This window comes from Nyctibius grandis, chromosome 4 (genome assembly GCF_013368605.1).
Source record: "Nyctibius grandis isolate bNycGra1 chromosome 4, bNycGra1.pri, whole genome shotgun sequence".
NCBI lineage: Eukaryota > Metazoa > Chordata > Aves > Nyctibiiformes > Nyctibiidae > Nyctibius > Nyctibius grandis.
In genome coordinates, this window is record NC_090661.1 from 26,184,943 (window position 1) to 26,197,126 (window position 12,184).

The 12,184-nt window shown below is 43.8% G+C and overlaps 1 protein-coding gene across 1 annotated transcript in view; it reads left to right on the forward strand.

The window, feature by feature from the left end:
• The window catches only part of TSPAN18 (tetraspanin 18), a 127,080-nt gene that overhangs the window by 90,500 nt on the left and 24,396 nt on the right, over positions 1 to 12,184 (forward strand). Inside the window, exon 3 of the mRNA XM_068398095.1 lies at positions 9,474 to 9,562. The gene's annotated coding sequence lies outside the window, so the exon portion shown is untranslated. The remainder of the gene's footprint in view (positions 1 to 9,473; positions 9,563 to 12,184) is intronic.

Here is a 12,184-nt window from a genome sequence, read left to right on the forward strand (position 1 = left end):
ACAGGCAGCCTGGCACTCTCATAGGATACTGATTTAAATCTCAGATTCCATGGGTGGCAGATAAGTGTTGTTAATTATATTAAATATGGGGGGCAGGCAACGATGATGACACACCAACTTGAAATGACTTGCCAGAGTCTGTGAGTTTCTGTGAGAGATGTTAGCAGAACTGGAGCTATAAAGTGGTCTGAGCACTAGACAGGGGAGCACAGAAACTGCCCAGGACACTTGCTGAGTGTCCTGGAGCAAAGCCGCATCAGCTTTATAAAGGACACTGAGCTTCATAAAGGGCTTTCAGACTGTAATGTGGAAGGCAATCAAAGGCTTAAGTGGTATTAATATTCTGATGCAAGGTGGTTTGTCTATCATCAGACGTACAGAACGGTGACCACAAATCTTGTTTTGAAATTTGTCATAAAATTTATCATCTAATGCATTTGCACAGCAAGACTCCACAATGTTTTCAGGAAGATTCTTCTCCCCATGCTGACAGCAGTGATGGGAGAAGAGGCTGTTAAATGCTATGTCACTTGAGACAACTTTTCTTGTCCTGGATGCAGAGCTCAGAGCAACTCTGCAGCCTAACTGGGAGAATGCCCTAGAAGGGCTGTCTCCCCATGCTGGGAATAGCTTGAACATCCTGTTGTTCCCTGTTTTCTCAGCCTAAACCTGGGCTGCTTTGGCTGATTGCCCTGCACACCTAGTTTTGATACTTTCAAAATATATGTTTTTTTAGCTGAAAGGCGGCATTGCTTTCAAGTTTCATACTGATCAAGAAAAGAGACATAGCGAAGGTGGGGGCATAGTGAACTTCAGCCACTGAAAACTGGTGCGATTTTGCAGTCAGAATTCAGCCCTGACTGACACGGAGGTTAGGCTGTGGAGTCCTGCCCCTTGCAAGAGATCTGGTTTTATCACTATTTTCTGTTGTCTTCCCTGAAAAGGTTGCCTAGACTTTGTAAAAATAGGAATTGCCAGATTGGGTCAGACTGTGTTCTTGCTTCTTTTGAGTGTGAAGAGCAAGGCGCTCAGCAGCACAGCTACAAATTGGTTTTTGTACTGTTTTAAGGCCATATGAGCTGCCCATACCTTCATCATTCACTGATACATTTGGAGTTATTCCAGCCTCCTGATTTGAATTAAAGGAGTTTTTATGTCTTCAGTTTCCAACTTCTGAGTTCTAGGAGGTAAAATATCAGTGAAGACTGAGTACAAGAAAATTCATCAGCATCCAGAGTATTTCCATGGTTAAATTTGCTGGTTCAGTTTTGAGAGTCCTTATGATACCCTGTCAGTGCATGCCAATTCTTATGTATATGTATGATTGATGATGCTTCAGGTTTTGCCCCAGGCTATTACCAGTCTGCTTGCAAGTGATGCTGGTAGTGAAATTTCCACCACTGCCGTTATGTGTTATTTAGATTATGATAGAGCTAAAAACATGCTGGCCCCGAACCACTTCACAACAAGAGGCAAGAGATAACAATCCTTTTCCCTCAAAGCTCACAAACCTTAAAACAAAGCCTGCCTGGGGAGACTCTTTGGCACTGTATTAAATATCCTTGCTAAGAAATGGTTTCTTACAATTATGGCCTTCCTAATAGGCACCATGGGTAGTATCAACACAAAGCTATTGGTATTACATGGTTTGACCTGCTTTAACCCCAGCCAGTCTCCTGGAGATGTAGAAAATATCTGTTCCATACAAAGGTCTTGCCTTTCAGGCAAAGTAGAAGCAGTTGATTTAGAGTGCTAGCTTTCTAAGAGGAGACGTTCTACTTTTTGTGGGTGAACGTCACCCCACTGAGGCTATCTGAAAGCCTGTGCATCCATGTCATCAGCATGTAAGCTGCTGTCTTTGTGTGCAAAAATGAATTGCTCCCCAAGTCTCTCCGCTTCAGACTGTTGCAGATGCACTGTGCTTAGGGAATAAGGATATTTTGGGAAAGCGGGTATATTGTTCATTATGTTCTCTTCATTAAGGGGAAAAAAGGTATGCTCTTTTAACTTTTACCTAACATGAAATATTTGACCCAGATTCAAACCTTAATGAAGACTAGATTCACGATTTTGCTAGGTTTTTACAGCCTTAAAAATTCTTTTTTTTCTTCCTCCCCTGAAGAAGTGTTAAGTCTGTCAGCAAAGTAAGTGGGATTTGGATCAACCTCTGAGCAGTTAAGTGGTAAGGAGATTTCCATAAGGTTACTCAGTTCCCCTCCCCGCATATGAAAGGATGAAGTTATTGTGGGGGAAGTGTTGTATGTGGCGATGGAAGCGAGTTCCCACATATTCTCACCTCAGCAAAGTAAAGCTATTGCTTCCTCAAGACTCTCCGTATAGGTACCCCTTATTGCCTAGTTTTCCTGCAGTGTGAAGCAGATGCTTCCAACCTGAAAAGCCCCCAGAGCAGGGCATGGAGAGATGCCCGGTGGCTGCGTGACCCCACGCCGTGCTCTGAGCAGGACCACGGCAGGTGCAGAAGGGTGGTCGCGCAGGCACCGTGCTTTCCTCTCACTCACAAGAGCTGCAGCGCGGGTCTGTCCATGTTGCTTCATAAACACGGTTGAGGCATCAGTGGAGGAAGTTTAATTAGGCACCTTTTACTTCTTAATTTCTGGAAGCGCTGAAGTGTGCTTGCCTGGCCTCCATGGCAGCCAGGCTACCCGTGACTGATGCTGGGAGAGGTGACGGGTTGCTATGGCACTGGGAGGTGTCTCCAAACCCCACCGCTTCGGCAGCTGAGCTGGCTCCCAGCAGCATGTCCTAATTGCGGCTGTGCAGCAGCAAAACAAATACTCAGAGATTTCCATAAAGGCTATAATCAAAGGAGCATCCCTTGCTTTTTAATATGTGCTGAATGGGTTCATTTGTAAGCTTATTATGACTTCAGAGAGAGAAGCTATTAGGGTGATCATTAGCTGCCTGTGCGAATAGCAAGGAAAACCGTGGCACGTTCCAGAATAACCCCCTTTTTAATGGCTGCACTTTCAGATGCATTAACAATAACCAGCCACACTGTCTTTCATGTTTCCCTTGCCATGAGTAAGGACAAAAGAGAAAGGAGAAGGGGGACAGTGAAGTGCGCGCTCTCGAAATAAGTTCAGATGGAGAGAAAAATGAGGTGTTAAGAGAGCAGCAAATTCACTAGCATGACATTGTGTGTTGATGCAGTATCTGTTATCCATTGGGAAAGCAAAAGCAGCTGGGAGACAGCCTGAGAGTCATGGCTCATATCTCAGTTTCTCTACTCCTGTCATCTACGTATGAATTGTGCTGAGGGTCTTTTGTCTGCCTCGAACCTGATTGTTGCTGGAGTGCTTAGATTATCCATCTTTTGAAGGAAGAGAGAACATTTAGAAACACGTATGCCAAGATTATGGGATTTATTAACTCTCGTTTATTTTCCTGCAGAACATCTGAAGCTATATTGTGGGCTGTGGCCATTGCTCTCTCTCTGCTTCTTAGTCTTTCTTAATCGGAAATCAGAAATATCTGTAGCAAAAGACGTTGGATGGTTGAGTGTTCATACCTTAACTGCGACCGCTGTGGTTGAGATCACTCACATTTACCTTTCAAACCACATTAGCTGCAGCTTTATGTCTTAGAGTAAGTTAAAGGTGCTGATTACAGTGAAACTCAGTTTAGATTTGCACATGGAATATATATGAGATGTGTATCAGTTTGGCTATAGGCAGAGTAACTTAAGAGTTCATGTCTGCCTCTCTTCCCTAGGTCGTTTCTCATGACCTTTGCTGCATTCAAGTTTTCCTGGACGTATCACACCTATAGCTTGTGAAATGTTTTTTAGTTACTAAAGAAACAAATCACTCTGAATTCTGAGCTCTGTGGGATAAAGAATTTCCTATTGTGTTTAAACTCCATGGCACTTTGGGATGCATTATTCTTGTTAAAAACGTTTAAAAGATGCCCAGAATCAGATAAATAATGTCACTTCTCAGATTTCCAGGAATATTATTTTCTGTTTTATTTAGTGTTTCTGAGATCCCTCATTTAAGATCTGCTTTTCTTACAGGAAGTTTTTCCTAACCTTTGCTTTTCTAGACTGTGACTAAACCTGCCTAAACTGACTGTTTTGTTTTTGCATCTGTGTAGGCAGTTACCTTGAACAAAGACAGTTTATTTTTCTTTTTTTTTTTTGTAAGATAGTTAATGCATTCAAAGTTCTGTTTGGGAATTCTTTCTTAAAAGCAATTAAGATCATTAATCCCCCAATCAAATCGTGTTAAAGGGTTGGTTTCTTTTTCCCCCACCTCCACCTTATGAAAAAGCACTGAGAATAACAAGAAAAAAGAAGTTAATCTACTGATCTGGAGCTCCGTTCTGCATTAAAACAGATTATAAAAGTGGGGGTTTCAAATTCCCCTGCCCATGGGCCCTTGCCTGTGCCTCTGCCCAGCCGGTCTGGGGCTGCTTTTCCTTGCTAAGGAGAGATCATCATAATCTTTTTGATAGGACAAGGCCTCATGGCTCATAGTAATCCATTTTGATTGCTTCCTTACTTCAAAATCAATCATTTTCCTCCTCTGTGTTGTTTCCTTGAAGTCTGCAAAGTATCAGGAAGCTTCTTAAAATATTGGAAATCATGGTCTGTGGAGGACAAGGTTGACACAGCAACTGCCCAGTGTTTCTAAGATGTGTTTCTGAGATGTATTCCTGCATCTTTCAAAACAATCATGAATGCCACAAACTGTTGAGGCAATTGCTGTAGACAAAACAAGGCAACAGAAAAAGAGGATAGAAAAGAGCACCGAGGAGTCAGTTGTTGTAGAGGTGAGATGCGTCAGGCTCAGGGAAAAAGTGGCACGCATTTGCACTTCATGTTAAATGCCCTAAGCATCTGGAATGCCGTGCAAGCATATGGAGGGTTTCAACACTAGACAGTATCTGACGTGACAGTGGATAATGTCACTTGGCTTGTGATGCGACTCCATGATCCACTCGGGAGGGTGACATTTATTCCATCCTGAAGGGAAATATTTTCAGACATAGGAAGCCAAAGTTAGCCACCTCCCTTTTGGTATGCTAAATAGACTTCTTTCTGGGACAGAAGATGCCTGTAAAAGAGTGTACCCTGTCAGCCAGAAGTGATCAACTTTTTCTTGGGTTTGGGGCTGGTCTCAGTATGGGCTGGTGAACAGAGGGCTGTACTGCGTGTCAGGAGATCTAGCGTAACCACTCCCCTTTTAGCCTTGGCTTTCTTATCTTCTAAACAGAATTAATATTGTTATATTATCAGTGTATATAATCTCTGGGTCTTCTGTTTAGAAAGACAGACAATCAGTACCATATGGTTCCCCTGTACTGTGGTTGATACAAGGGAAAATACACCTGTGAGCTATCTGAGGACTTTTTTTTAAGGAACAGAATTTAAGAGTTGCAGTCTATCACATGTGTTGGTTCTGTATGCAGTATCATCTTTTCTGAGATGGCTGATGTCTGTGTATGAAAAGCTGTATGAAAGAGCCAGAAATGATTACCTGTTGAACTTTGCTCGGGAAGGGGACAGGCTGTTCATGTTTTGAACAGTGCTGTATGCACATTTGCACTAGTTGAAATGGAGTGGTTTGTGGCCTGATGCTATACTGGCACTTCAAACACGTACCCTAGCACTTTTCCAAATGTTACAATGTTTGGGAGAATAGGTTCTGCTCTGGGGCTTCTGAATTTCCATTTTGAATGTCTGTACATGTGGGAGATTTTACCTCCATATGATTATTTTATGCACACATTGTGCAAAGTTGCAAATATACGTTATAGGTGGTGAGCGTTGTATTAATTGGTTTTGTTCCAAAGCTGGTGTTATTTATATGAAGATTTGAAAGGTTCAGTCCAGCCCTCTTTTTCCTTCTGTTTGTGACTGATGTACTCTTATGCACAGCCTTTTGGTGGCAGAAATGTGTCTTTGTTAACAGCAGCAGACAAGAGCCAGGAAGGGATGTGGTGCAGTTGTCCCGAACACTCTGCCTGGGTAGGAAACTTAGGGTAGTTTTAGCAGCAGCTCAGATTCATTTAAACACCATCCCAAGCCTCATATGATTTTAGTGTTATAAAAGCCAATCCGGGTTATTGTTTGAAGGTATAAGATGCCCCTAAGGGCTTTGCTCACTCAACTGTACTGAGGAATTAAATGCTCTCAGGCAGTGCAACAACCTCATTCACTCCAGTGTTGCAAGGCAAGGCAGTCATAGCTAGTAAATGGGCCCGTATTACAGTGACATTAGCATTTTAATGCAACTAAAGAGGAGGTAGTGACTGTAATTTAGTATCTAGTTGCATGGCCTTGTGCAGGTCCCCTCATCGCTGCTCCACAGGGGCTGATTATAGTTACACAGTGCACTTTGGAATCTAATTGGATTTACATGCAGTAACGTAGTTGTGTCACAGCAATGACTCTGCTACGCAAGCACTATGAAATTCCAGTGCAATTAGTTATTTATGTAGGAGCAATAGTTACAGGAGAATGCATAGGGCTGACAGCTTGTGCCAAGCTCCAGTTCAGGAGCAGCAAATGTTTTACTTTTTTTCTGAAGCCATTGCAAGGGAATGATATTCATCTGATCCTGCTTCCACAGAGATTTTTCTCCTCACCCTTCACCATAAAAGCACTGACCCGTTGCAGAGGTCCAACAGGACGCAACTTCTGTCTTCAGCTTCTCCTTTGGCTGAACATACGGGCTGAACATACTGGCTGGCATGTGTTTTGGTTTCTTTAGATCTTGCAATGTGGTGAGCGAAGGGGACTGGCAGTAGCTAGAGGCACTTGTGAAGCAGGACACCTGTAAGCCATTCATCTGATGGCCTTCCTGCACTAGTTAACATGCAGGAGACTGGATTTCTCCCAAAGATAGGCCTTGCTTTTCCATCTTGCACTCTCCATTCATTTCTTGTTTCACTTGCTACCTGTTAACTATGTCAGCCTCTTTTTCCCCCTCCCTCTTTGCTCTGGCTCTCCAGCTGTCTTGCTGCATGAGACCAGACGGAGTCATGAGTTTAGCTGCTTTTCCTTCATCAAAGCCTGCTCCTCACAAAGAGCGGCTCTAAAAGCAGCGAATGTGAAGAGAAGCCAATGCTCAGCAGGGAGACATGCTGCGGTGGCTGTGAGATGGGCAAGGAGACAGGACGACATGCCAAACACAGCTGCTCAGGCAGCTGAGGCAGCATGGCTTGCACACGCGCAGCCCCAAGGAAGGGGGCCTGGCCTTGGCCCTTGCTCCAGCTTCCACTGTGTTTCCCACCGACTGTAATTGAAGGCATCAGCTTGCTCGAGTCACAATTAGGCATGGTGTTTTTACACTTTCTGCAATTCTCCCTAATGGCAAAATCGTAGCTATTAACCAAAGAGAGTCGGTTTGGCAGGGACTTCCTTCCCTCTGGGCCATAGAGTAAGATGGAGCATTGCTATTGTTTGGCACCAAACACACTCTTTCATCCCTTCTGACACAGCACCTGCTGGTACCTACTGAAGCATTTAAGCTCTTCCTCTCTGTGGTGCTGTAATTTCTTTAAAATATTGTGACTTAGAGGAATAAAAAAATAAAATTCCTCTCCCATGCAGACCTTTGAGGGCTTGTAGAGATGTAATTATATGCACACACAGTAGGAGCAGGAATCCTGTCATTCTGGTTATTTTCCTAATGATAGGTTTATATAGCACAGTGTCATCTCCGCTTTAAAGTTAGAGCCATCTTCTCCTGGCAGCAGCTATCCCAGGATAGTGGCATCACAGGATAGGACAACTGAAGAAATTGTCTCTCCATTGCACATGCAAAACACAGGATGAAGTGTCCCCACACACAAAAGAGGAAGATAAAAACATAAGGGCAGGCATTGGGCTCTGACTGTCAAAAAAGGGGCTCTCTACTGTGGGGCAGTGACACTGTCTCTTGTCCTAGCTGTAGACTCTCCAAGCCCCTCTCCAGAGGTCCCTGAGCCTGCTGCAACCATGTCCCAGCCGGTCACGTAGCACCCTCTGAACTTCCACACTGGTGGTAAAGCTGTAGTGATCCGGGCAACCTTCACACACAGCATTGTAGAGCGGGGCAATTCAGCCGCAGCTCGGCAGAGGCCTTCAGTACTTTGCAGCAGAGATGGGTCAATTGGCTATAGATGTTTGTACCCTCCAATTTCAAAAGGGAAGCCATCCCTGCTCATCATTCAGAGGTGTAGGTCTGCAATGACGGAGGAAGGACATTAAATGTGAGGGATTAATGCAAAACAAAAAGTCTATGAATATTCATTGTATGTTTTATATTGTAATAGTTTCAGCCACCTTGAAACTCTTTGCTCGCTTCTTGCTAACAACAAACAATAGACTTTTACTCACAGAAGTCTTAATGGGAGGCAATTTTCAAAGGCACGTTCACAAATGTTTGTGGGAAACAGATGTTAAATGCACTCCCTCCAGATATCATGATGAAATGGTGGCAGCGAGAGAGCAGGGATAGACCCAGCTGACTTATGTAATCCCTCACAGGGAAGCAGTGGCTTCAGCAAAGCTGCCAGTGTTCCAGAACGATTTGGGAAGGATGAGTTATAGTGCCGAGCAACCCTGTGTGAATATTGGACTCTCATGGTGTGGCGCACTGTTTGAATAGTTAAAGGCTGCCCCTTCCCCACAGGCCCTGCAGTGTGGGGTTGGGGCTGTGTCCGATGGCTGGAAAGAACCTGGAAGAGGGTGCCCTGAGAAAGCAACAGTCAAACAAGCACACTTGGCACATCAGTCTGTAGTCTCACCTCACCTTTGCCTAGCCAAAGACTGTCATTAGCATTGTGCAGGCAGAAATTAAAATTTACTGACAAAATTGTAACTGTTAGCTCTAGGGCAGTGGCGGTCTGCACCCGGGTCCCTCTGCCTGCACTGGTGTATCTGATGCCTTTAGGGCAGTGCGGTGGCTTCGCCATTCCTCTCTGTTGCTGCTTCCCAGGCAGTGACAATGAGGCAGCGGGAGAGGAAATAGTTCACTCAGCTTGGCATGAGAGCTGGCTGGAGGAACGAGGGATAGCTCCCAGGGTCTCAGGCTGCTGCTCCTAATGGCTGGGATGGGTTTCCCAAAGATACATTCCATCTCCCTTCCCTTGCCTTTTCCATTTTCCTGGTAAATGGGCTGTAAAGTCACAGCAGATTAAAGCTTGTCTAAACCTCCTATAAAATATTGAAGGTGCAGCTGGTATTAATCTGGTCCTGTTGTGGTATGAGATACATGTGTAATGGGACTATAGATTTACGTGTGGTCTGTGGGCATTTAAAACACCCCAAAGGTTGTTAAAGAGATTCTGAGGAATTGGATCCCTCACTGGGTATTAAAAGCTCTTCATTAGTACTAATGTATACTAAATTAAGGTGGCAATTAGACCGAGCATATTCATCAGGATGGTGTGTTTTAATAAATTGTGTATTTAACATGATTGCATTTTATTGACTTCTGCAGTAATTGAGTATTTTTCTCTTACAGGACAAGCTTGGCTAGAAAGAGATACATGGGACACACAGACAATAAAGACTAGAATAGACACTGTGCTTCACGTCCCAAGATTTGTGACGGTGAGTCTTGTTTACGGCTCTTTCTTTCTGCATGCCAGATACTTTCTCTGTACTAAGGCTGGTTAGGTGTGCAGGAGGGGGGTAAGAAATACACAGCTCATCTGCCATCATATCACCTGTGAGGTGTACTGCAGCAAGTCATCCCCCTTCAGTCTCCTGTTTAACCTGCCCCCTATCTCTGTTCTATCTAGAGGAGCAGACTGTGTGGAAATAAACTCTGAGAGTGTTTTCTGGAAGGTGCCACCTGTTAGATATGTTCTCTTAGCAGACCCCACCACTTCAATTTAAAGGAGTTGGATACTGCTTGCAGATAGTGAACACAGAAATCCTCATGGGAGAGGGGTAGGAAGGCAAGCATGCTGAGCCAAGTGTCCATACCTGCAAGCCAAAGGGTGGGCTGCCATGTTGTTGGGGAGAGGATGCAATGGAGCGATGCCAGGTTGTAGTGGTCCTTCACCACTGGTGCAGCTTAGAGCTTCAGGGACATCTCTAGTGACATCTCAGCTGGGACAGCTTCTAGTAATTGATGCACTGACTTGGAAGAGAATCGGGTCCACATTTTCTAATTCCTTTAAAGGCTGTCTGGCGGTGGTTCTGGAGAGCTTCAAACATGTCTTCTGCTTTTATTTGGTTGCATTGTGCATGAATATGAAAGTAGGTGTGAGTTAGCACCATTTGCTCCTCAATCCGTTGGCTAATATTTTGTAGGCAGTACTGCAGAATTGGTTCTTAGGTTTTAAAGGAAGCAACGGATCAGTTCAGTGGACAAAGGTCTTTGTGCATGTTGATGGCAAAGAGATATTTATGTGAAAAGAAGATATACATGGACAATGTGATAAAAGAGAAGTGACTGAAAAAGTGGTTTGCATGAGGGCTGGACAAGGTGACCTCTAGATGTCTCCTCCGATCTTGGTTATTCTGTGATTTCTATCACGTATTCGAGGTGAAGAGACTGTGATGAGCCATCAGACAAGTGCACAATGTCTAAATTTTATGTAGTGAAATATGAGTAGTCTGCAGAGGTGTGTTAGCGGTGGGGATTACATGGTTGGAATGGTAGGCAAGGAAAATGGTTCACACACTTGTTTGCAGTAGAGGTTAGGAGTGGTATGATATGGAAGATGCAAGGATTGAGACTGGTGAAGATAAGGTGCTCCTGAGAGTTCTGATAGACTGGCACATCCAAGGGATGCTCTTGTTCCTTTCACCACAAGGTAACTTGGACACACCTTGGACAGCTGTTTTGAAAAATCTTTTCACAAGGAGGGTGGTCAAACACTGGAAGAGGTGCCCAGGGAGACTGGGGAATCTTCATCCTTGGAGATATTCAAAACATAACTAATGTGACTCTGAGCAACCTTCTCTAACTTTGGGATTGGCCCAGGTTGGAGGCAGTGGGTGTTTGTACTCAACGACATCCGGAGGTCTTGTCCAGCCTAAGTTTTTCAGTGATTCCATCTCCAAGGCAAAGGTAAAGGAGCAATCGAAGTGAAATTTCAATGCAGTGTGAAAGGGATATGGGGGTAGAGGGAAATGTCAGTGGTAGCAAAGAGAAACTTGGAAGCAGTTTTTGGGGGTGTGGTTGAGCAGCTGCCTTTAGATATGTGAAATTCAAGGTAGCTGCAAGGCATGCAAAAGCAAATGTCACAAGGAAGGAAATAAATGGTGGCTGGAGAACAAAAAAATGCATTGCCTTGAAAAACTAGACTTTATTCCTAACTGATTACAGCAGCTGGGATATGTTTCCTGGCTACACTGCTGGGGATTTTTAGCCTCCCCATCACTTTGCAAGATAGCATTCATATTGGGGGGAGAAATTTAGAATAATCTGCCTGAGAAAAAGTTGACCATTTATAGCTACATTTCAGACAAAAACAAATGCATCTCATATGTCTCACAGGTCTGAGATGGGACAAGCCAGGGAAAGCATCTGTCAGCTGCTGTCTTCTGCAGTTCTGGCTGTTAATGTTTGCTTAGCATTAAATGTCTCCTGCAGAGGAGAACTTAATCTGTCACAAATTTGAAGCCTGGAGGAGGGCAGAGGAAGATATTTTTTAAAGGTAGATTAAGACATATATGTTCAGTTTTTATCGCACTTGCATCAGTGTGTAGTAGGAGTAACTTTAAAAAATTGCCTTTTGTATGTATGGCTTAAAAAGAAAAGTGGAAGGAAAAAGCAGCTCTGTGGGTCAGGATTGTCCTTTCATGTCAGTTGTTTTCTGCATGCAGCCTGTCATCAGGGACTTCAGGTACCTTCAGCTAATTAGTTAGGCAGCAGTTGGCACAAATGGTTTCATGATTACATTGTTTGTAAGTAACATTATTTGCATTTTGCTTGCATTGTTTGTAAATAGCATTAGTTATATACTCTTCGAAGTCTAGAGCACTACTGCTTATATGAACTGGATGGTAATGTATTTCATATACGCTGGAGCGCTTGAGTTCTGACATGAAACAGTTTTAAGTGCAACGTAAGAGGTCAGATCATGCTTTTGGTTGATTTGCCCTGTTTTAATCAGTACAATCACAGGATGCAAGTAGTGACCTTGCTTGTGCTGTTTGGGAATCTGGGTACCCAGAAGAAACTGGAAAGGGTGTGTTACACTGGTACGTGTGGGTTTC